Source organism: Mustela lutreola, chromosome 5 (genome assembly GCF_030435805.1).
Source record: "Mustela lutreola isolate mMusLut2 chromosome 5, mMusLut2.pri, whole genome shotgun sequence".
Lineage (NCBI taxonomy): Eukaryota > Metazoa > Chordata > Mammalia > Carnivora > Mustelidae > Mustela > Mustela lutreola.
This window is the reverse complement of record NC_081294.1, coordinates 91,568,963-91,595,075: the sequence shown is the minus strand read 5'-3', so window position 1 is coordinate 91,595,075 and position 26,113 is coordinate 91,568,963. Positions and strand designations below refer to the sequence as shown.

Sequence of the window (26,113 nt, the reverse complement as noted above, 5' to 3'; positions counted from 1 at the left end):
GTGGTCAATGAGGAAGACCTAAACCGATGAGTTGGAATGAGAGAACATTCTATCTGATCGGCTAGTAGCCAGGAAACTTGAATAGAGGAACTAGATTCTGGAACAACTAAATCTTTAGTATATAAACCAAGGGATTCAAGAGGCATGGTAAGTATTCTTTGGTGATGGTGGCATGAATCAGAATTAAAAATGCTATTCTGAGCTGAGGGTCTGGAGACATCTTTCTTAGCCTCCCCTACCCCGTGTTTCCTCATATAGTAAACAGAGGTACCTGAAAAGAATCTGCAAGGCCTCATGGTCTCAAAGCAAACTGTGGTCAGACTCGCTTTAGGTGAGATGTGGGATCCATGCTGGACATAAGAGGAGGCCCCAAGTGATAGCACTGGCCTCAAAATATCTAGCAGAGCTTGGACCCTGCAGTGCTCAGGACCACTGCTAGTACATTCAGCACCTTGGTGCAAATAGTGAAAAACCCTCTTCCTTGGGTAAATGAATTACAAAACACCCCTTCTTTAGGGTGGATGCAGCCCCTCCAGGAGGCTGGGCTGGATTTCAGCCTCAGGGACACTTGTGCAGGGATCTGGTGCATGCCCTGGAGGGCCCCAGTTGACGATCCTGGAAAGAGTGGTGCAAAAAGGACAAGGTGTCCCAAGCAGAGAGGAGGCCAGAAGCCCGAAGGGCTGGAAGGAAAGAGGATGGAGAAATAGTGGATTCTTCCTGGGACGAGTCCTGGTTACTGAGAGAGTGGGAGGAAATTAAAACTGGGAGGGTGTTGGAAGCCATGGGAATGGGCAAAGGGCTTTTCCTCCTGTAAGACTCGCTTGGAATACTAATCTTGGAACCTGAAAGGAAACATCTGTTCTTTGGCACCCACGTGTCTGTGTCTGTCCTCTTAGCTTTCCCAGGGCCTAAAGAGTCATGGCTACTGAATGCAATCACATTCTTTTTAGTTTAGACCTTATTTATGCTTGAAATGATAGATTCAAGGCAAGTAAAAATCTAAGTGATGTTTGAGATGTCTTCTCAATGTTCTTTGCCTGTAGTACTCTATTTTTTTGTTTTCTTGTTAATTCTCTCTCCCCCTCATACCCAGCTCAGGGTTCACCGTCTGCTAAACCTTCCTGATTACTCCAGTTCCACGCACACTTCTCTGAACGTCCATTATGCTCTGATCTGCACTACGAATTTATTGTTCTCAAGCTCTTTTGTGTGTTCAAATGCTTTTCTTCCACAAGACCGTCAGTTTTCTGAGGGCAGGGACTGTACTCTCTGATGTGTCTTGCAAATCGGAAGCGCTCACCAAAGCTTCAGGCTCCTGGTTTGGCTAATGCTGGGATGGAACTTCTCAATATACAATTTTCAATTACTCGTGATAGTTGAAAGAGCAACATATTATGAAAAACAAACCCACACACGATACTAAAAATCTTGCAGTCTGTTGTTCTCACTTGCAACCTCATGAAGCCTTCAACCAGAGCTAACTCACACTCTGGTCTATCACAGCATCCTCCTTTGCCAGCTGTCTCCCTGGACTGTATGTGAGACCTACCTCTCCTGGCAAGACAGGAAGTGACATCAAAGTGGGTGGGAAGCGGAATCCGTGACTGGTTCCCTGCCTGGAGAGGGCACTATGGGACTGAGGAAAAGTTCCTCTGTCCTGGTCATTACTAGAATCAATTGTACTTACACCTCCTGTTCCCGAGTATTTCTGACCCACTACCTGAATGATTCTGCTCTTTAGGGGGAAGACAGACTGCAGCCACAATGAAGAGTACCTGCTCCATCTGGTCTCCTTCAGGCTCTATCTTCATCATCACAGCCAGGCTGTGTGTCTCAGAGAATAAAAGATGCTACATGGTAAGTGTACCCTGGGGAAGGGGGATGCCCAAGAGTCCTCCTTCATTTACTGTAGCCCAGTTTCTGGACAAACTCCTGGCTATGGAACCAAGGTCACGTGGGTCACTGGGAAAGGCAGGATCAGAAGGCAGAACCTCCAAGTCTGAGACCCGGTATGACTCCAGTTTATTCCTTTCTAAATATAAAATTGAAGTAATTACTGATCAAATGTGCCACTGAGATGAATAATGAAAAGCTAATAATTGTTTTCCTTCCCTTTTAAAGAAACACACTACACTCAGACACCCATTTACAGATATTTTCAGTTAAAATGTCACACAATATTTGTTATATCAGCAGGAGAATGGAAATTGAGTTGGCAGTGAAGCATTGCAGTGACAACTGTTACCTTGGAAACTGTAGTAAGCAATCATAATTACAATTAGCAAGATTCGCACAAAGTATACATAAATATTCACGTGCCGGGGATGAGTGTCACATACACCAGACAGCAAAGGAAATGGTAGCACCGTCGTTTCTTTCTCTTTGACACGTCCTTGCACAGATTTGGGTTCTGTTACCACTTATCTCAACTTCTTCGAATTTAGGTAAATTTATTTCTTTATGCGCTGGTTTTGGGGCTTGTAACGTAATGACATCTGACACACAGCAGATTACTTGGAAGCTTCATCTGACCCTTAGTTGAAGTATGACCAATCCTAAATGGACTTTTAAACAAAGCCTGATCTCACAAGGAAAAAAGGCAATTGTAAATAATAAATGGTGCTATAGCCCCATTACAAAGGAGCTCTAGGGAAAAGTGCTGCAACCCAGAAGGAATGGTTAAAACCCGTGATTTAATCAGCCACCACAACTAGACTCTTGGCTGCTTCTTTATTGCCATGGAAGTGTCCCCTTTGATTCAGACTTGCCTGTCAAATTGCAAAAGAAGTTGGAGAAAGAATGAGCGATAGAATTATTTTCACTCAGACACACCGGGAGTGTCCTAGCCTCTGTGAATTTTTTCACGACCAGGGAAGAGAAGGCAGTTCCGTCAACAGTGTGTGTGAGTAGGTATTTCTGTACACTTGTGGGAACAAAGCTTTGAAGGTAAATAAATCTTCATAACAAAACCAGTGTTATTTTCAGGGCCAGAGGGCACACCAAAAACTCTTCTCCTGTACACAGTAGAGTTTTCTGTTCAGCTTGTCTGAGCATGTTGGCTGCCTGGGGCTTTCTGGATAAACACACGTTGCAAGTGGTTGCCATGATGTGAGGGGCAACGAGGGGGAGAAATGTTGACGTGCTTCCTTTGAGAGCAGAGGTCTTGACCTGAGCTTGAAAGAAGTCTGCTAACATGAATACAAGAAAGCGACTTTGGCATAGATGCCAAAATAATTGGAAGAACTCACATTTCAGGCAGGAGCACGTGTATGGAGTAGTGGGGGAAGGATGGAGGAAGTGAGGACGGTGAATGCCTAGCAAACAGTCTTCCTTCTCTAGCTCATGTCAAGTCCTATGTGTGCTTCCCAGAGGAGCCCTGTGCTCTTGGCAACAAAGGTTAAGTCATATGCCATGCCTCCCTCTGACCCATGAGTTAGGAGCTCATGCCTGTTATCTGGATGACTCTGTTGTTTAGGAAGGGTAGTATGTATTGGACCAAAAGTCAGCCATGGATGGTGCTGTACCTCTTCTTCCTAATGTCCCCAACCTTCAACACTGCCTATCTCAGAGAATAAAAGGTGACCGGCATTGCATGGGAAATCATAACCATAAACAGGACTAGTGACATATATTAGGTTCCTCCTCATAATACAATGCCAGGGAGGGAAGAAACTTGTTTCAGCTAAAATGAAAACTTCATCTATTACCTACTGCTCTAACTAGAGTTGTAATTACTTATTTGAAGCCCAACTCTGGGCTAGGTTCTATAGATGAGGCAGAAGAAGGTTGTCAGGGTTTCTTCCCTTAGAAGAACTTGTGATCTTGTTGGGATGAAGGGCTTAGGAAACCCAAACAATTAGTAAAGCATATGGCAGATATCAACTATCATCAAGTCTGAAAATGTTTGTCAAGTGAGAGATTGTTAGGGTCTGAGATCATTGGGAAAGATGTGAAGTTGGTGGCACTTGGAAAAGGCCTTGTATTGTCATGGAACTGGTAGAGATGAACAGTACATGTGTGTGCACACACGTGTGTGTGTGTGTTTGTGTGTTTGGGAAGGGGGCAGGGCTGGAGAATGCCAGAAGGAAGCCTGTTGAGCACAAAGCCGAGAGGACGACTATAGCAGAGCTCATGACTGCCACCATTTTAAGAGTGTGCTGGTCTATGGGAATGATGTCCCAAATGACATCTGGATTTTTGCTCTCTGAAGCTCCTTCCTGTTGGGAATCTAACCTATTCTGCTCTGAATTTGACTTCAATAATTTGACCCTCTTGACTTCTCTTTTACCTTGACTTTCCTATCATATCTTTCCCTTCCCCGTTTCCTTTTTTCCTCTACCCCCTTTATTAACATAAGAATCAGCAACTAACTGTAGAGTCTATGACTAGAGACTATTAGTATATAATCAGCCCTTAAATAAGGGCCCCAAAGCAACATAAGGTAGTCCTAGGTAAATAACACTAGGCCACCAGTAATTGAAGATCTACCATGTCCTTATAACTTATTTTAAAACTCATGTCATTAGAGAAATCCCTCCATGTGGTAAAAAGAAAAATCACATAGAACAGAAGAATTTATGATGAAAAGCTACAGTCTTTCAACCTTCCTTTCTCCATCCCAGTCCAGTCTCCAGAAGCAACCTCTTGCAGTCATGCCTTTGAGTTCAAGCCTTCTAATAATTACCTTCATGCCTCTAAATAATATACTTTCATTTTTTGATTTTTTTTAGCTTTAGGCAATATATATTGACTCTCAGCTATGAAAGACCAAGACTTAGCTCATTTGTATTAGACCCCACCTGTCTACCCCTGCAGTGTTTGATCTTTATATTGTTTACTTTTGAGTTATTTTATTAGATAACTTTGTGATATTAGGTATTATATTTATATCTCTCTGATTCCCACTTTATCCTCTTTATTACATTTCTCTATTTTACCCCTCCCTTGCCAACTCCTACCTCATCACAGCCATGTCTTCACTTTAACATTTTCAAGATGGTTAACATTATATCTGTTCTGAAACAATAATTAACTTTTATGAGCTTTTGCTATAGACTGAAAATCAAAGAAGAGCACTGACATTATTATAGCTATGTGCATATTGCTCACACTGCAAAGCCAAGTTGTATGTTAGGATTCCATTTCCTCCTTTATGAGCTCAATGAAATATCCTCTGGGCTACTTGGAATACAATGGTTATAAGCTTCAAGGTCAAAAGGTTTCTCTTGCCTTACATTGCTATGGTTGCTTAAAGTTGTAGAATGCTTCACAGTTGAACCATGAATTTCTCACATATCTTTTGATTGTTGCTTCCATTGCCCTTTCCCCCCTGGAGTTTCTCCCCCCATTTCCCCCCACTCCCCGCTGAGTTTCTAATGGACCCATTGCTATTCATATTTACAAGACAAGGACTAGGTAGGTGATACAGATCTCCTCTGTCCTATACAGAAAGATGTTCTGCTTGATCACAGTGAACAGGTTGGGACCCATCACCAATAGGTTTTGCTCTGGGGTAAGCAGGTCAGGGCCCTCACCTTAGGTCAATATGAGGAGAACATATCTCTGGGCAAAAACATCCAACACAGACTCTTAGCTTCTCCCAATCAATATTTATTCAGTTTCTTTAAAGAGGAGCCCACCAGAATTTTAATCAGGGATAAAAGCTGGGCTGTGTGTAGCAAAGAGGAGAAGGAGCGGGAGATGGCACTCCCTAATACAACTGTTTTATGTATAGATGTTCAAAGAATCTTCTTTGTTAGCCCAATGTTTTATCACCTCCTCTGTCTTATATGCCAGATCTAGGCTTGGAGGCTTACAAGGGATGCTCTGGGCAATTCTCTGCAATCTCCTGCCTCAAATGTTTGGGGATGTGGTTCCATGTCTCTCTTTCATCTATCAGCATGTCCCTTTTCACTTTTCATTTTGCAGAAATCTGTGTGAAATGTCTCATCCATGGGTTATCCATTTTCCCATTCTTTTCAGGGGTTCAGAAAATGAATGGGCATAAAACTCACTTGTCCTCTTGAGCAGGTCATACTTCTATTCATGGTACCACGTTTGTCCCTTTATCTCTAAAACAGTGAAGTCTTCATATGAGTTTTCCATTGCTCCTTTGACAAATTACCCAAACACAGGGGCATAATACAAGTTGATTCTCTGACACTTTGGGAGGCTAATAGTCTGAAATGAGTTTTGTAGGGCTAAAACCGAGGTGTAAAATCAAGGGCTGGTTCCTACTACAGGATCCAGGAGAGAATGTGTTCCTCGGCTCTTCCAGTTTCTCACGGCTTCAGGCATTCCTTGACTCCTGACTACATCATGCCAACCTCTTGCTTCCATTGTCACATGGATATCTACTTCTCCTTCTGCAGTCAAATCTCCCTCTGCCTTCCTCTTACAAGGACACTGTGACTACATTTAGGGTCTGCCTAGATGATCTAGGATAATCTCCCTGTCTCAAGACTCTTAAATCAATCATGTCTGCAAAGTCCTTTCTGCCAAACAGATAACACTCAGAGGTTCTGAGGATAAAGACTTGGATATCTTTGGGGCCATTTCTCTGCCTTCTATTGGCTTCCTTTGTCTCTCCCTTTTTGTTACCAGTTAAGTAATTAGGGGTCATGGATTGAGTGCGGCATTGGCTCTCAATACTGAATGCGCACATTAGAATTAGCTGCTTTTTAAAAAATACCATAGTCTTGGCTTGATTTTGCAGCTAACAGACTTAGAAACTCTGGAGAGTCAGATCTGGGTATTATGATTATTTTTTTGAAACTCTTTGTTTTGGTAAAACTTCCAGCTAACAGAAAAGTTGCAAGAAACTGCAAAGAACTCACATATACACTTGATTTAACAACTATTTATATTTTGTGGCATTTTATCATTCCCACGATTTTTTTTCTGAACGTTTTGAGACTGAGTCCTTCACCCATAAAATTCCTTTAGTATGTACTTCCAAAAAAGAAGAATATTCTCTTTCATAACAACCATGCCATTACCCAAATAGGGAATTTAACAGAGACACAATGCAGTTTGCACCCCCACCCCCCCGGAATGTATATGCCAGGATATCAGGAGCACAACCTTGCTTTTCATTGTTTCCTTTGCCTACAAAATCTTTGCCCATTCCTAGCCTTTGTGAATTACTTGTATTGTGTTTCTTGAGTAGAACATATAGTTGGGTCTTGCTTTGTAAGCCACACAGAGAATCCTGGAGCAAGTGAATTAAGCCATATACTTATTTATTGACAACGCTGATGGTCTTGATTCTGCTGTATTATTTTATGTTATTTTTATGTTTATGGCACATTTGCTATGTTTTCCTATAGAATTTGTTTTCATCGTTTTCAAAATTATTTTGGTATTTAGGATAATAAATATTTTTGTTTCAGAAATTATTTTTGTATTTATACCTCTAAAAAGTGCCCCTAGTCACACCATTTTGGGTGGATACTATGAAAAAGCCAGAACATTGTAAGTGTTGGCAGGGATATGGAGGAACTGTAGCCCTTGTGCTTTGTTGGTGGGATTGTAAAATGATGCAACTGCTGTGGAAACAGTATGGAAGTTATACTCAAAAAATAAATCGAACTACCATATTATCTGGAAATCCCATTCCTGGGTATATCTCCACAGAACTGAAAGTGGGGTTCTTGAAGAGATACCTCCATAATCATGTTCATGGCAGCACTAGTCACAGTAGCTGAGAGGTGAAAGCAACTCAAATATCTGACTATGGAATGGGTGAACAGAATGTGGTGACCTACAACAGAATACTACTATGCAGCCTTAAAAACATGAAATCTTGTGACATGCTGTAACATAGGTGAACTCTGATGCACTATGCCAGGTGAAATAAGCCAGTCCCAAAAGGACAAGAACTCTATGATTCCACTTACCTGAGGGATGTAAAGCAGGTAGAATGGCGGTTCCCAGGGGCTGGCCATTAGTTCAGGAGCCAAGGAATTTCAGTTTTGCAAGATGGAAAGGTTCAATAGATCTGTTTCACAACCAGGTAAATATATTTCACACTAGTGAACTGCACACTTACACATACTTAAGATGGTAAATTTTATGATGCTTATTTTTATAATAAAAAACAAATGCCCTGAGTTCCCTGTTTTTTAATTAACTCTTTCTATCTGCTTTCTTTTTAGTGTAAGCTTTACATGGTATCCTTGTTTCCCACCTACTGCTGTCTACAAGAGTCAGTGAGTTTACGCAGTAGTAGTTTTAACATTGTCTCCAGGTGGCTCTTTTATGCAGCTAGGGCTGAGTCACTGGGCAGCTCTCCCTTCGAGTCTGATGTCACCTTTCTAGGCCAGCTTTTATCCCTCTTTGCATACTATTAATCTCCCTCTCTGGCTTTTCCCAGACTCCCTGTTAAATCCTTTCTAAATACTATGTCCAGAGTAATCTCAGAAAAGGTCCACTTCGTGTCATGCTCTCTCCACTGCTAGAGTCATCGATGGATCTTTGGCAGTGCCTCACACTTGGAACAGGTGAATTTGATTTGGGTCTCAGCAGGGTCACTTACCAGTCACGTGACCTTTGTTAAGTAACATAAGATGCCAACACAGTTGCTGGATCATAACGGGCGTTCAGTAACCATCCTTCCATTCTTCCTTTGTTAAGGTCTGGTATCCCATTGTTCATGTCCGCCACTCGCTCCTTAGAGCCAGCCTCCTAACCTGCCCCACCAACCAGTACAGCCATCTTGGGGCTTTGAAACCAGACTTACCTTTTCACACCAAATTGCTGTTCTACCTCTTGCCTGAACACTTTGGCCGGAAAGGATCCTGTTACCTTAAGCACCCATGGAACACTCTAACACGTGAAACCTTTCAGTGACTGTTCACTTGTGTTCTGCCTTTTTACAAAACTGTAAATGAAGTTAATTAAATGAAAACAGAAACCCGAGAACAGGTAAGGAAGGGAGCAGAAGGAGCACTCCCTATCAGAGAACTGAATAATCGCATCATTTGCTTTGAAACATGTGGCCTTGCTTGAACAATTAATGGTCCCATATCAGGGAGATGTCTTCTTACATTGTTTGGCAAGTTACACACTGTAGAAACCTACTGCACTGGAGGCTCAGTGAGGGCACAGTCTGTGTCTTAAGCAACTCTGTCCTCAATACAACACTGCTGGAAAGCAAAAATATTTCTTGTGCAATAGGGTGGCTCCAGCGGGCAATGGCTGAATGCTTATTATCTACCTGGCTCATTTTAAGAGCTCAACATTAAATCCTCACAGTAAGCATGTGAAGTAGATCCCATTACTAGCTTCATTTTACTATGATTAGGCCCCAAAACTGAGGTTCAGAGCAGTCAAGTAGCGTGATCAAGTTTGCGCAGCAAGTGTGTGGCAGAGGCTGAGCTGGGGTATGAATTCGAAAGGTCTGTCTTTAGAATTTGTGCTGCCCTGCCTGTAACTGCCTCTCATTGATGGGTGAACAAAATAAAATCATTTAATTATATGCCTGCAAACTACAATTGTTCCTATTTTGTTTTGTTCCAAGAGAGAGACCATATTGAAATTTTCTGTTTCACTGAATTTCTAAGCAAATGAACGTCATGGATCCCCTCAGGGCTGACCAGGTGGACTGGAGTGAGCGGTGGGGTCAGCGCCTCTGCATTTTAAAGCTGACCCTGCCAGCTACTTGATGTGTGGCCTTGAACAAGTCACTTAACCTTTCTTGTTTCTCAGCTCCAACTTCTATCACTGGGCATTTACATAGGATTTGTTGCCATAGTAATAGAAAATAATACTGACCTATCTCTCAGGAGTGAGTGTCATGGGGATTAACTAATTTACAGCTGTGAAGAGCTCTCAACATATGAACTGCTAAACAACAGTGAGATCATAAAGAGAATTTAAAACACCATCGGCTTGTGGAGCGTGCCCATTTGATGCCCATCATTATATGTTTAACTATTAGCATTACTATTCATAATAAACTTTTATGAGGTACTTTAGGTGGTTGAAGTGTTTTTATGAGAGCTAATTAGTTGTTCCAACCAGCTCTATGAGGTAGGTCAGTATTTTTATCATCCCTGTTTTGGAAATTACATTAAATTGGTGCATGCGTCATTAAAAAGTCTTAAGCTTCTCAGTATTTGGAAGCATTCTGTGATTGGAGACAATCCTCATATAGACAATCCTGCTCCAATGACAGGGCGTTGGGAGAACAGTGCTGTGGTTCCCAACATAGAACAGTGGCAAGTGTTTTCATTTTTGATTATTTGATATTAACACTGTAACGATGAGGCAGTTCTTAGGTTCTTCTGTGTATTGGTCGGGTTGGATTTAAGAAAACAGAGCCCATTTTAGATATTTAAAGAAGTTTCATACAAGAAATTGTTTATATATTTTTTTGCACGGGTTATAAAAGCAAACAGGAGGAGTAGGTGCTGGGGGAACAGTTGAAAAGAAGAGGTCATTCCCAGAAACTAGTAGCTTCGGGAACTACTTCTATGGGCTGGGGGCAAAAAAGAGAGATCAAGTTGGCAGAGTCCTGGAGCCCACTTGCTATTGGACTAGAACTTTGGAGAGCAGCCCCACTGTGGGAGCTAGAATCACAAATGGAAGCAGGCACCTCCAGAGATGCTGGTAAACCAAGAGAGAGGAACAGCTCCTCTGCTCCCACCCTCTGATGCTGGGTCTCTTTCTACCAGTGCTTCCCACGGTAGAAACTGAGAGAAAGTCATAGGTGAGGGAGACTGAGACCTGTGGGCCGCAGGTTTCTAGCTCCAGCAGGATGCAGGACTGAAAAAGAGGTAAGTACCTGGCCTGTCTTGTAAGTTCACGAAGTTTTTCCTGGAGCTCAGGGAGACTCAGAAGCTTGCTCCAAGGCCTTTATAAGAGCAAGTGGTGGACCTGCCCTTCAAGCTCAGGTTTGGTAACTTCATGCCTGATTCATGTTCCCAGGGTGCCCCTTGATCTCTCTCAGGCTTAGTGTGCCCACCTTCCCAAAGGAACTCCAGTGGCAAGTGGGTAAGAATGTTTATCTCTTCTTGTCTTCAAGGATGGAGTGAGGCTTTAATTGAATCATGTACATAAAAATACTTGGTTGTCACTAATGCAATCCCAAAACCCAAGCAAGTATTGCTTTTTGTCAATAATGTTTGCAAAAATATTTGTAAAACATAAATCCAAGACTAAGATGAGATTTCTTTTTCCCTTAGAACTTAGTTGGAGTGCCTTACATGTATGGCTGAAAACTGAGTGTGTGGGAGGACCATCTTTCAGGTGTGGGTTGCTGGTCTTGTTGGATCCAAGTGGAACTTACACAGCAGGTTAAAAAGTTACCTACAGCTCATTTATTCTGATTGGCTTCGAAAAATGCTGCTAGGTTTCAGTCACATACCTCTTATTTTAAAACCAGTATTGTTCCATGATTGCTAATAATCCTATAGGATGGAGAGGCAACTGAGATGTAATACATGTTCACTAAATACTTGATGAGAAACAAATAATGGATATCCAGTCCCCTGATTCCCACTCTAAGAGTGGGAGTGCTGGTGGACGAGAAGGAACAAATTTTGGCTAGGTAAAATGAGACCAGTCATTTACCTCTCTGACCCTCAGTTTCTTCACTGGTAAAACAGGAGTGCTTGCCCTCCTACCTGGGGTGTGAATCTGAGGATCAATTAGGATAACATGTATTAAAGTATTTGGTAAAATTTTAAGTGCTGTTCCTATGTCAAGGACGACCGCCGAATTGTCTTGCTGCCTCCTAGACCGTACAAAAATATGGCTTTTGCAAACATTAAGGAATCCTTATGAGGAAACAAGACTGTGTAGCATCCTATCATCCGTCATTCCCCAATGTCATGAACTGTACTCAATGTTTATGCCCGCCCTTCCCCATCAGAGACAATGAAATCACTCTTACGGACTGTTGTTTTCCCAAGTAACAGCCTTATCATTTGTATTGCTCTGAGAAACACTGTGTTGGAATCACTCACCCCAAACCCCTGCTTTTCATCAATCTCTTTTTGGCTACAGAGCCCCGTGGAGGGAGACAATATCCAAATTGCTTTCAATCCAATAACTCACCCCAGACAACAATAAAAACAATGACGGCAAATCTCAACCCCAAACACTGGATGTTTAGTGACTCGTGCATTGGAAGGTGAGCAAATATTTGCAGGAATTCTTTTACCACCTTTGATCTGTTTGTGTAAAATGCCAGGCTATGGTTGTCATCTCTGGGAGCCGTCTCTTTGTGTCAAATCGAACCAACTATTTTCCTCTCTGTAGACTCGAGACCATGATCCTCCCTTTGACTGAACTGGATTGGCAAGGACTCCAGCTCTGCAACTCTTCCCTTCCCATGTGTCCCCAGTGGCCATCAGGGCCAGAGGCACATCTTTAATTGAGGTCAAGGGCTGGGTTGGCTTCACCTGGACAGATCCCATAGTCTGGAGTCCATTCTCCTCCCTAGACTGATCTCCTGGGCCAGTTGATCTGGATGTATTTCCTTCTGTCTAGTGGTCCTAATGTGACTGGCAGAGGGACCCACAGAACCATGTGGGTCCTGATTTCCTAGGTATCCCCTTTTGTGTCAGTGAACCTTACACAGGAATGCTCTATCATGCAACCAGGAGAGAGTATGCATTTATATCGACTAGAGCAGGGTGATGAACAATAATGGCTCCATTTAAATTCCACTGTCAATAATTCAAGACTGGGGCGCCTGGGTGGCTCAGTGGGTTAAGCCGCTGCCTTCGGCTCAGGTCATGATCTCAGGGTCCTGGGATCGAGTCCCGCATCGGGCTCTTTGCTCAGCAGGGAGCCTGCTTCCCTCTCTCTCTCTCTGCCTGCCTCTCTGCCTACTTGTGATTTCTCTCTGTCAAATAAATAAATAAAATCTTTAAAAAAAAAAAAAAAATAATTCAAGACTGGAAGGAGCTGTGGGATAGACCAGTTTGGTTTCAACTCCTCACTGCCACAGATACTTCAAAAACAATTTGTGGGTAAATACTACAAGTCTCCAAAATTAGTGTGCTTACTAAAAGGCAACTATACCCAAAGGAAGCTTTCTGTTTGAGTTTAATTGATTTAAAATTAGCATTCCCTTTCTTTTGATGGCTCCGCTCTTGTTTACTGGGAAAACATTTGTAGCAAAACACATAGTGCCTGTGTACCTGGGCACTGGATAGTCTCACTGGCAAATACTCTCCACCACAGCGCCTACATACATATTTGGCTCAGAGACCCAAACCACTCTCAAGGAACTACTCAAGTCTCCCAAGGAAATGTGATCTCTACTTGACAAGAACGGGCCGATGTTTAAAATCACCTGACAGAGTAGTCCTTCGGATATTTCTTGGCCTCTTAAGGTACTGACCACGTGGAGAATAGCAGAAAATAATTTGTTAAGAAAGTGTTGCTGTTGGGCTGTATTGTTGGTTCCCCCTTACTTTCCTTGATTTTTGAAAGGATGGAAAATGGGAAAAGTGGTGATTGGTTGTCTACCAGAGACTGTCTAGAAACAGACTTTTGTGATTGTTGTAATACCTTTGTGGCTTTGTCAGTTGAAAGAAGAAGACTCTCCAGTGAATTCATAGCATGCAGAAGATTCTAAGAAATCAGTGAGAGATGTAAATGATCATTTGAAATAAAAGTTCTCATTTACGTTATGATTTCTACTCCTCTAACAGTTTAAACACAAACGTGTGTGTGCACCTGTGTGTGTGTGTGTGTGCACGTGCATACATACACTTGTTTCTAGATGTAAATATTTATGTTTTTTTAATAAGCATGTTGCCTTTTCATTGTGGAGAATAAAAGAAAACAGAAATTAAAAAAAATATCAGCTTTAGTCTTAGCACCCAGAGGTACTGTTTTAACATTTCTTCTAAGTATACCTAAAACCTACAGTGTAGTATTTTAGTAAAAAAGGAATCATATGGAATATGATTTATGTAATTTTAAATCTACCTCTAGTCACTTATTGTATTAAGTGTGTATTTCCATGTTCCATGCTCTACATTATTATATTAATAGCTTTATGGAATTTCTCCAAGTGATATATCAATCCCATATTGTTAAACATTTAGAGTACCTCCAAATTTTCCAAATTCTAATGCTCTGATAAATATCCTCAAACTACAGGTTGGTGTTTCCTGAGGATAAATGACTAGAACTGGGATGTCTGAGTTAAGGGATATGCAGAATTTTAATGCTTTTGATATGTCTTGTTAAATTGCCATCCATAAAGTTTGTGCCAGTTTTATTTTATTTTATCACCAGAAATATGAGGGAGTGGCCATTTCTCCATTTTTTTAAAAAATTGTGTTTAGTTAGCCAACATATAGTACATCAACAGTTTCTGATGTAATGTTCAACGATACATTAGTTGTGTGTAACACCCAGCGCTCATCACAACACGTGCTCTCCTCCTTAATGCCCATCACCCAATTAACCCTTTCCTCCACCCCTCTCCCTTCTGTAACCCTCAGTTTGTTTCCTGGAGTCCAGGATCTCTTTTGTTTGTCTTCCTCTCTTATTTCTTCCCCTTCAGTTTTCCCTCCCTTTCCCTGTGGTCTTCCACACTATTCCTTAAAACGAAGATTGGGCATTGAAAAATATCTGTTCAATCCTATGGGAAATATAAAGTGAGGGTAAGACCAATGAAACGATATAACACTAATAGGAATGCTGACTAAAACATAATTGATACCTGTTATGGACTGAGTTGTCCACCACCTCCCATTCATATGTTGAAGCCCTAAACTCCAATGACTGTTCGGAGATACAGCCTTTAAGGAGGTAATTCAGGTTAAATGAGGTTGTAAGGGTGGGGCCCTAATGCTTAAAAAAAAAAAGGAAGACACACCATGGAGCCAGCATTCTTTCACTCACAGTAAGAAGATGGCCATCTGCAAGCCAGGGCTCGCCAGATACCAACTCTGCTGCCATCGTGATCTTGAACTTCTAGCCTTCAGAACCATGAAAAAAAAATTAATTTCTGTTGTTTAAGACACCTAGCCTGAGCTGACTTATACAGTACCTTTGTAGGTTCTTGGCCAAGCCCAGGCATTCAGCATGGCCAGAGGCTACCCCGGGGAATATCAGTAAAGCACAAAGCAACAGAGTAGAAATGCTGGCTTGGGGGCATGGAGATGACACAGATGGAAGTGGAACTCTGAGTTTGGGGGGCTGCCGCCATTAAGGTGGGCACAAGAGCAGGTTTAGCCTGCCAGGAGCTGAGAGCCTGGCAGGTACAACTTTGTATTTATTTATTTATAATCGATCTACAAGGGCTCCTGCCTGTAAAAAAAAGCTGGATTGAGGGTTTTTCCTTTTATTTTCTCCTGATATTCTGGCTCCCTTTGCCTAAGAAAAACTTACATAAACTAACAACATCCATTGTATTTTACTGACATCATTTCCCCCAGGTACTAACCATGTAGAAGCTAACTATTGTTTTAGAAATAAATTCTACAACAGAGGGGACTATAACCTACCCTGTGACCTCAGTTTCCTCAACTCTAATTTAAGGAGGTTGGAAGATTTCAGTGAGTTTAACATTGGTCCACTGAGTCATAGCTAAGGCCACACCCTTCCCTCTCTAGTGCAGAGGTGGGGCTCTGGGGCTGGGGCCCAGTGTGATATAAATCTCCCCGGGATGGGGTACCTCCTTTTCCTTGCTTTATTGGAACAGCTCTTGCTTTTGTTATGTATGATTTTAATTGAAGAAAGTATCTGTTATGGACTGAACCTTCGTGTTCCCCCCACATTTATATGTTGAAATCCTCACCCCCCCCCAATCATGCGATGGGATTAGGAGGTGGGGCCTTGGGAGGTGACTAGGTCATGAGGGTAGAGCCCTTCAGAATGGGGGTAGTGCCCTTGTAAAAAGACCTCCCCACCCCAGTTCTCTTGCTCTCTTTCCACTGTGTGGAGAATATAGCAATAAGAGGGCAGTCTGCAAACAGGAAGAGGGCCTTCCCCAGAACTTGACCATGCTGGCACCCTGACCTTGAACTTTCAGCCCCCAGAACTGTGAGAAATCAAAGCCTGTTGTTTATAAGCCATCGAGTCTGTGTTATTTGCTTATAGCAGCCCGAAATGACTACAGACTTAGGTCCTTCATCTTGAAAGATTTGAAAGGCTTAGGATAGGCTGGTATTAAGTTCCTTTGGATTATAATTCTGTGATCTCAAAAACTGGTTTATCACCTGTGTAGGACTTGCATTCTTTATAACACTCTTTGACATATACGTATTCTCATCCACTACACACATTCACTCCTCTATGCAGTAAGGACATGAATCATTATGCTCATTTCATATATCTGGAAACATTAAGGGACCTCCCAAAGTCACAAAACTAGGTAGAACTAGACCTTCATCTACAGTCTCACTCCTGTGAGAAGGAGCTAAGAGCTACATTCCTAGAAGCCGTTAGGAAAATAAAGAAAAGAGCAGTAACCGTAATATTTAAAAGTGTAATTAAAAAGTATAATAAGTGATATGAATTTTTATTTTATTTTTAATTTTTTAAAATTTTAAAAAAGATTTTATTTATTTGACAGACAGAGATCACAAGTAGACGGAGAGGCAGGCAGAGAGAGAGAGAGGGGGAAGCCGGCTCCCTGCCGAGCAGAGAGCCTGATGTGGGGCTGGATCCCAGGACCCTGAGATCATGACCTGAGCCGAAGGCAGCGGCTTAACCCACTGAGCCACCCAGGCGCCCCGAATTTTTATTTTTTAAGACAACTTTGTAAGGCTGTTTTTCTATTTATTTATCATTACTGTTTATCTTTTTTTTTTTTTTTTTTTTAAGATTTTACTGATTTGACAGAGAGAGAGAGAGAGAGACAGCGAGAGAGGGAATGCAAGCAGGGGGAATGGGAGAGGGAGAAGCAGGGTTCCCACCAAGCAGGGAACCCAGTGTGGGGCTCGATTCTACGACCTTGGAATCATGACCTGAGCCAAAGGCAGAATCGTAACGACCGAGCCACCCAGGTGCCCTGATTCCTGTTTGTCTTAATAAGAGTTATGTTTGGGGCACCTGGGTGGCTCAGTGGGTTAAAGCCTCTGCCTTCGGCTCAGGTCATGATACTAGAGTCCTGGGATCAAGCCCCACATCGGGCTCTCTGCTCAGTGGGGAGCCTGCTTCCCCCCCTCTCTCTGCCTGCCTCTCTGCCTACTTGTGATCTCTGTCTGTCAAATAAATAAATAAATAAAATCTTAAAAAAAAAAAAAAGAGGTATGTTTTTGGGGGGGATATGAGGTCTAGAATGACCATTACAATGAATCTAATGAGTTTGAATAGAGGGTCATCATTTTAGGACCTGCAGAAAAACAGAACAACCAGTCAGCCTACCCTACTTACAAACAAGGAGTCTAACAGAAAATGTTTCCTCAACTTTGAATTTACCAACTTTCAGTTAGGATCTGGCAAATGCCGTCTCTTCCCCAAATGCTCATCACCTCCCCTTTTCCAGACTGTACATTCTCTTTCTACTTCACAACAAATTGTGACTTCTTTTTTTTTCTTTCTGTCACCTTTTTCTTTTTCTTCTTCTATTTTATTATTATTATTTTTTGTCCTATAGTATTGTTTATGGGCCCTCACCCTTCAGCTTTATGATGGTGAAAGGTTATAAAAGGTTATTCCAGTACCATTTTGGACAACCTCCCAGGATCCTCCTTGGTTTATCTAAATTGGCTTCTTTTCTACTCTGGACTCTACCTGGGTCCTGACCCCATGGCTTCTTCTCCCACTTTTGGCCCTAATTCCCCTGGCTCTGACTCTTGGCACTTCTTTAGGACTTGGCTTGGTCTCCTTGTTCTGACTCTTTATCCTCCAGACAGTCCAGAGACAGATGCCTATCCCCTATCCTTCTGCCCCTGGAGATCCCCTGGGGTACCAGCTCATGGTCAGACCTCCCAGCCCCCTACAAGGGGTAAGAGGAAGGGGATAGTGACCTTGTAACCAGTGGGGGTGCATTTCTTAATATCATTCTCATGCTTCTGAGAGTAACCTTATTATCAACAGTAACTGCCATAATAATACAGCAAATTCTCTTGGAATCCACACACTGTGCCCGGCATATGGTGCTAAACACTTATGTGGGCAATCCACTGCTGTGTTTTTATTTCCTCAACTCTACTGCATGTTGCCCCAGCCCAGGGTCATGTCTTACACAGGTAACTATTGGAATCTAATGGAGTTAATGGGCTTGTGTGGCTCTTAGCCCCTGACTTTATAACATGTAGTAGTTCACTGATGGATATGAGTTTAAAAGAGAGAGGAAAAATATTGAGCATAAGCTTGACATAGGTCTTAGAGTTTCTATCATCTTTTGTTTCACGTATATAAATTTTATATAGAGTCAGAAGATCCACCTTAACTCTGAGAAACAAACTGAGGGTTTGGAGGGGAGGGGAGTGCCTGGTGGTGGGTATTAAGGAGGAGGGCACGTATTGCATGGAGCACTGGGTGTGGTACATAAACAATGAATGCTGGAACACTGAAAAGAAATAAAATAAAATGAAAAAAAAAAAAAAAGATCCACCTTATTATACTCATTTAAAAAGACTCTTCTCCAATCTCTACTTGCAACTCACTTGAACTGACTGAAAAAGCTTCCATAGTCCTCCACGACAATCTTTTAGTTTGGGGTCCACTCTGTTCACTGCTCAAAAATGGCTGTCTTTGACCTGAAGTCTCATGCTGTAGTGGTACCTGGCTGGCCAGCTGATGGAACATACGACTCCAGATCTCAGGGTTGTAAATTCGGGCTATACATTGGGTGTAGAGATTACTTAAAAAAATCTAAAAAAAAAAAAAAAAAAAAAAAATCTCAGGTTGTATCGGTTGTTATCATGAAAGTGGCTTTTACTTGCTGCTTACCTGTTTATGCATATAAGATAATTGTTCCTCAGGGTCCCCAGCATCACTCAGCTGCAAAAATGACTGCTTTTTTTTTTTTTTTTTTAAGGCTTATTTATTTTAGAAAGACAGAGATCACAAATGGCGGGTAGGGAGAGGAATAAGCGGACTCCATGCGGAACACGAAGCTGAAGCTGGATGCCAGGGCTTGACCTCAGGACCCCGAGATCATGACCCAAGCTGAGACGGAAAGTCAGCTGCTCAGCCCACTGAGCCAGCTGGGTGCCCCTGCTGTTCTTGTATTTAATCTCTGTCGAGCCTCATGAGGACCCACTGGAAACAGTCATCCTTCTCTCTGACTATGTCCTTCTCTGCCCGTAACCTCTGCCTTCCATCTCTCTTCCTCTTCCGTTCACCTCTTTGACACTTACACCCCCCATCCTGGCTGCAAGGAACTGAAGGAAGAAACCAGAATCCCAGTTCTCACTTGACATTTCTCTGGAACATTTGGTAGGTAGCACAGAATATGTCTCAGAGACGGACATCCATTTCCCCTCTCACGACAGATTTGGAATATGAATACTCAAAGAAGGCATTCCTCCATTCAGCTGAGAAAGCACTAGCCTGAAGACAAATAGATCTTCTAATTTCATAGATGCACAAACCCACAAAAGTTGAATGAAAAGGAACTTAAAAGGCGAGGGAGATGATCCAAGTGCAATCAGCTCCCCGATAACTTGGAGGTACTGAGTACCCGCTCCCAACTGTGTGACTGATTTAGTGGTTTACCCTTATGACATTGTCAATCATCATACTTATAACAACTTACACGTGTGTAGTGCTTTATAGTGTTTAAAGCATATTTGTTAACTTACCAGGTCTTCACAACAAACTTGAAAAGATACACTTGCCAGAAGATTGGACTTTTTTTGTCCTTGCTCCTCCACACCCCGGAGGGAGAGTAAGCAGCCTTTTAACTTAACTCAGTAAAGCACTTCTTTACTCTCACTGAAATACTTTGCTAAACAAAAGATTACACCCAACAAACCAGTCTTGGATTTGCCACATTTCTGACCTAGTCGGCATCAGTGGGAGCTCCCTTATTTCTCTATGAACATCAATCTCAACCTAGCTTTATAAAACTAACTCTAAGTCCTTCCTAAGCTAAGCACTGCTCTAGCTTGGGAAGACTGAGACTTCACAGCTCCATTTCTCCAGAGCACTATAGGTAACACAGATGGTGGGTGGAGTAATTCCACTGTTTTACTTTCTTCTATCTAACTTAACTGTAGTCCCAAGTCTCTATGTGACCTATAATTATTAGCCATAGAATCCCAAACTCTTCTTAATTCCTACCTCTCCCATAGGTACAGTAGTATATTCCCCACCCATCTAGCCCTATGACACAAATACGGTACCTACTACTTTTTCTTAGTCACAGATGAGAAAACTGTTAGGGGATGATGTCATTTGTTCATAGCCAGTCTGGGAGAGCCAGGAGCAATTTTCAGATCCTCTAACTTCCAAATCTGTTATCTTTTCCATTATGGGATATACTTTGGTGCTCCTTTTAAAAAGTTTTCAGAAATATCCCTCAGTCCAGTAATTTTTTTTTTTTTTCTAAAAAACCACTCGTTATTTTGGTATCTCATAGAATCACTTCAGCTTTATTTTACGATCCTGCAGAGTCAATGTGAAAATGTGTTTATCATTAGACCTTCTTCCTAGCCCATCACCCTCCTCTCTCAGAAATATCTCTCTACTCATTTGGGTGAATCCTGGCCCCATGTTTCTAGCGATGCCCCTTCCTCCCTTTTGTGGCTGCTTAGGAAACAGGTGAACCTACATAGGAGGAAGCAAACCATCTCTTCTGGAAATGTAGAATTGGAAAGAATGGATACCGCTTATTTAGTTTTGTGGGTCCTGTGAACCGAGGACAAATAAACTCTGGGACCACAGTCCCCAAGCTTGGACATATAAACATGAAGCAGGGATTCGAGAGAGAAGGAAAGAGCAGGAGAGTGCCAGCAGAGAGACGAGACACCACGTGGCTCTGGGGGAACAGAGTGAGGCAGGCAGCAACAGCCGCTGCCTGCTTTTTTGTTCACAGCTCCAGAGACACAGGCAGCTCAGCCCACATTGTAGCTGCTGCCCTCGGATCATATGAGACGCTCCAGGATTCTTTCCAATAAATTCCTGTCTTCCGTGAAGTTAAAGAAGCTTTCTAATATTTGCCATCTAAGGAGCTTTAACTGAGATGAAGAGAAAACTACTTTCTGGAATTCTTGGCTCCAAGCCTGTTTGTCACTGGCCAGGGATAGAAAATCATCTTCTCCAGCTACTGCTAGGGGAGTGCCCACACTCAGTGGCACACGTCCCCAGCTACGCCTGTCCCCAACACTGTGACTGGGAGATAACCTTCTTCAGTTCCCTTAACCGCACCCCAAAGGTCCCAGGGAAGAGAGCAGCATCCAGCCTGATACTTGAATAATTTCTCCTTATTGACACTCTTCTCAAAACTCCCCTGGGCTGTTGCATGCCCACTTCCTTCTTCCTCTGCAGTCGTCCTGTCACTCATTGTTTGCTAATGACTAGTTGGTTGGCAAGGAAAAGAGAAGTGGCGGCCAGCCTGGCCTTCACACGGCAAAGAAGCATGTTTTGTAGAGTATAAAAACATTATTTAGTAAGAAGCACGTTCCAGCACTGAATATTTCTCTTTCAAAGTCCTGCTGGGCTCCTTCTGTCTCTGAGAGTCTGCGCTTTCCTTCCCACCTCCTTCCCAGATGGAGACTGGCAAGGCCACCTGATTTGGGCACAGGGCTCCTCAAAGGTGGTGGGGGTCTCAGAGATTCTAATATGATCTCAACGAAGCAAAATACTGGTGTAGTTATACTCATTAGAATATAATAGGCTGCTATTTGGAAACCTCTGATGCCCTTTCAGATTTTTCTGGAGAAAGCCGGTAATTAGCAAGAAATGCTGCCGGTCTCTCAGCTATCTGCTCAGAAAGAAGGCTCTGGAACTTGTAGAATGTACTTACCCTTGTCTTGGATTTAATGTTTGTTCCAGAGAGGAATAGGACTCTTGGCAGCATTTCTCTCCTTATCTTCTTGTTCACCTGGGTAAAGAATGGTCTATCCACCTAGCTTACTCTAGAGTTCTTAAAAGCCAGGCAGCTGGGACCATCTCTCTGAGGCCAGACCTGTCCCTATCCTTAGCCAGAAGAATGCTGCAAACATTGATGATAAGGCTGATTCTTCTTTTATTATGCACCACATATCTAGCGGTCTTCAGAGGGCAGGTGAAAACCCAGCGAGGTTTGCACGATCTTTCTGCTAATTACTTCTCAGCCAGAAGAGGGCGTGCATCTCTGCCTTTTCCCCGCTTTTTAAAAACCAAGTGAAAACCCTAGGAGAAGCAATGACTTTTAGATCTACACTGTTCTCCATACGTAAATAACAACACAACAACAAAAAGTTCATCTGTTGAAGTTCATCTGACAAACAGTCAAAAGAAATATTAAGAAATGCAAACCAGGGAGCTAGCAAAGAACACTGCCCTGGGTAGTCAGGTCACCCCCGCTCCTGGTAAGAATATTTCTTATGCTGCTTGCTCAGGTTTAGAAATGAAGTGACAAAAAATGCAGCAAAGTCTTCTTACTCGTAAGGAGCAATGGGTAATATATTTGTTTGTATTATGGGATTGCAGTTCTACTAGAAGGAACACTTGACATTTTGATGAGTGTCTCCAGGGAGAAAAGGTACTAACTTCAGAACTTAGTTTTAATTATACTAAGGAGATTACATTATTCAAAAGCATCCCACTGGTAAGGTGCAACATTTCCTGAAACAGTTTAGTGGAAAATGCCACATTAATCAGTTCAGTATTTCACTCCGAAGGCTTAATGATGGGAGAAGTTTAAAGTACCGTAGCACGATAATGCAGAAGGGAAGGAAAAAAAGAATGTTCACTTACAGGAAAAGGCTGAAATAGTTGCTAGCCCCTCTTGTGTCTTTCCCCATTAAAAGCTGGCTGGCTATGTTATAAACGCAATGTAGGGACCAATGTGTGGGATCCTGAAACAGAAAGAACTGGGAAAAGGCGACAAACACAGGATGAGTGAGTTCTCCGCCTAGGCATTTCACCTGTGCTCCTCAGTTAACTGGTCCAGGTTAGGGATGAGTAACCTATCTCGTCCTCTCCACCCAGCAGCCAAAAGAGCTTTGTAAACGTCCGGGAGTTGATATTAAAGGGGGGGGCACAGATTCTGGAGTGCTTTGTCTTCTTGGTCCCATTCCTTCCACCAACTTGTATGCTAACTACTTTCAAAATTCACCTATGAAATCTGAATGAGAGCCTAGCCTGAAAGTCAGAAAGGGTTGTCCTTACCAGGTGGGCTGTTACCAGAAAGGTGATCCACACTCATGGATTGAGAGACAAAGGGAAGATGAATTTTGGAAGGTCAGTCTGCATCTCAATGTCTGTAAGTGTAAAAACCAGCCTTATGGTTAGTCAAATGAGAGAGAAGCAAAGAATCAAGATCTGCTATTCTCACGAGGCTGTAGTCTAGCAAACAAGTGTAGGAGCTATGGTGGCCTCTTGGCTCAACCAGTGAGGGGCAATGGTTAGGGGACAGACACCCAATCACAGTTGGTGTGGACTTGTTAACATTTTTTGGTCCAACTGTTACTTTAATTTCTGAGTAGCACTCCCCACAAAGAAGCTGCAGTGTCTTGGAATAAAAACTGAAAATCAATACTAAAACAGCAAAGCTAAGTCATCTAGAATGTACACCATGTGACATTTCCCTGCCCTGTTTCTTTTCTCTATTCCTTAGTAAATGCTATCATGGATTTTTACTGCAAGTGCGCTGTGGGCTCCTTCCTGAATATCGTTGTTTTCACCTTCACGGCTCCACACTTCCACCATGATGCTTTTCTTCCTTCTACTAGTCACCTTCCTTTCTTCCAGAGTGTAACTCTGTTAGAAGTTCCAGAGCTGTGTAACTCTGCTCCCTGTATTTCCTTCTCTCTGTATCCTTTTATACATCTCCTTTGTTGAGGGAATTGAACTTTAGTGCTTTCTGAAATTCAGGTATCTCACTTTTCCTAATTCAGGAATTCCCAAGCTTTTTGTATTAGCACTATCCCATTCTTGCCCTATTCTTATTTTGCTTCTGTGATCTTTTTTTTTTTTTTTTTTTTTGTAAAGATTTAATTTATTTGTTTGAGAGAGGGAGAGGAGAGAAATAGGGAGAGGAGAGAAATAGTGAGAGAGAGCATGAGAAGAGGGGGGAGGGGGAAGGAGAAGCAGAATCCCCACTGAGCAGGGAGCCCAATGAGGGACTGGATCCCAGGAAACTGGGGTCAAAACCTAAGGGGAAGGGAGATGCTTAACCAACTGAGCCACCCAAGCGTACTTTCTTTGATTCTTTGAAAGTGTTATATATTTATTGAAAAAATGAAGTGAAACTGAATATCGTTTTAAGATGTGTACAACAGGCCATGAGATTTTTAACAGCCCTCCAGGGAAAAAGTAAATTCGACTTGAGACAGAGAAAGAAAATGCAGGGTGGGAGTGGCAGAGAGAGAGGGAGAGAGAGTCCCAAGCAAACTCCACCCTCAGAGCAGGGCCTGACATGGAGCTCAATCTCACAACCCTGAGATCATGACATGAGCCGAAAACAAGAGTCAGACGCTTAATGACTAAGCCACTCAGGCACCGCTTCCAACACTATCTTGAAGGTATTGGAAAGTCATCGTTGGAGGTTTCTCTTTTTGTTTTGCTTTATTTACTGTCACCCAGGGTTCTTTGTCTGGCTTGGGGCTCATTCTTCAGATTAGATTCAATGCAGGGTCTTTGATTAGCTTGTTGGGGCTCATCTGTTTCTTCCTGGAGGCCGTCGGGCCCTGCCCAGGGGCAGGGATGCTGAAACCCACGGTCTGGTCATGGATTTTCTGGTGCTGATGGCTGTCTTCTCGTTGCAGGGTTCCAGGTGCTGCTCCACCCTTCCAAACATGCTTGACTCCATCTGCGGGTTTTTACCCAATCCACTGTCTAAGCCTCGAACCATATTCTCATCTTTGCAAAAGGCTGTGAGGGGCGCCTGCCTGGGAGGCTTAGGTCAGGAGCTGGAGTCCTGGAATCAAGTCCCATATCTGGCTCCTTGTTCGGTGGGGAGTCTGTCTCACCGTCTTCCCGTACCCCCGCTCGTGATCGCTCTCTCAAATAAATAAATAAAATCTTAAAAAAAAAAAAAAAAAAAAAAAGATTGGGAGGGCATGGAAGATAGTTTTTGTAATAAAATCAGAAAGCAGACTCCTAAATACTAAATCAGCTATCAGTGGCTACGGCCTATCAGGCTAGTCATTCTGACCTGAAATATGGAATGCTCACTGACGATGAGGAAAAGAGATGATTAAACTGTGTACAGTGGCAAAATCTTCCATGCTGGTCTAGGATAGCCGAATTTCAATTTGGCACAGAGATTCAAGGGGAAGAGGAAGAAAAAGGATGCGCTCCATGCAGAAGAGGAACAGGGTTTCAATCCTGCACACCATCTCACAAAACCCTGTTCCGTAATCACTTTTTACGACGTTATGAATCATTGCTGGCTTTTGACAAGAACGGGAGCTGGCTGCTGGCCTGTCATCCTCCTGTGCTGAAATCTCTTCTCATGTTATTTTTTCATCCCTTGTGACATGATTTCCCTACTGTCATAATAATAATCATTTACCAAGCCTTGTTATCTGCCTTTTACTGGGCAGTGCCCATCCATTCTTAAAAACTGAAGCTCAGGGGCCCCTGGGTGGCTCAGTGGGTTAAAGCCTCTGCCTTTGGCTCAGGTCATGATCGCAGGGTTCTGGGATCGAGCCCCGCATTGGGCTCTCTGCTCAGCAGGGAGTCTGTTCCTCCTCTCTCTCTGCCTGCCTCTCTGCCTACTTGTGATCTCTGTCAAATAAATAAATAAAATCTTTAAAAAAAAAAAAATTGAAGTTCAGAGAGCCCTGGCCTTCCAAAGCATTTTTCCATGGTTTTGAGCCTTAGAAACTCCTATTTGTTCACACTCTACACATTAACCCTGTCTGGCTCCATCTGTTCTTTTCTCTTTCAACATTCTAACTTATTCTCTTGTTTGGTTTCTGTAGAATTGTGCATCTGCCTGTTACAAATACTCTTATCCTAGTTGTGAACAACTTTTACATGATGAATAATTCAAGAAAATAAAAAGTATTTGAAGCTGTATATCTTTTTAATAAAA

The 26,113-nt window shown here is 42.5% G+C and overlaps 1 long non-coding RNA gene across 4 annotated transcripts in view; it reads right to left on the bottom strand.

The window, feature by feature from the left end:
* Positions 1–18,523: 18,523 nt before the first annotated feature.
* The window catches only part of LOC131832273 (uncharacterized), a 65,679-nt gene continuing 58,089 nt past the window's right edge, over positions 18,524–26,113 (bottom strand). The window contains exons 4-5 of one of the 4 annotated variants that reach the window (XR_009353971.1): positions 23,242–23,333; positions 18,524–18,795 (exon numbers count right to left, since the gene is read on the bottom strand). This is a non-coding gene — a long non-coding RNA (uncharacterized LOC131832273). Of the gene's footprint in view, positions 18,796–22,771; positions 22,944–23,241; positions 23,334–26,113 lie in introns of those variants that run through there. The other 3 variants (XR_009353973.1, XR_009353972.1, XR_009353970.1) reach the window with 3 other exon arrangements.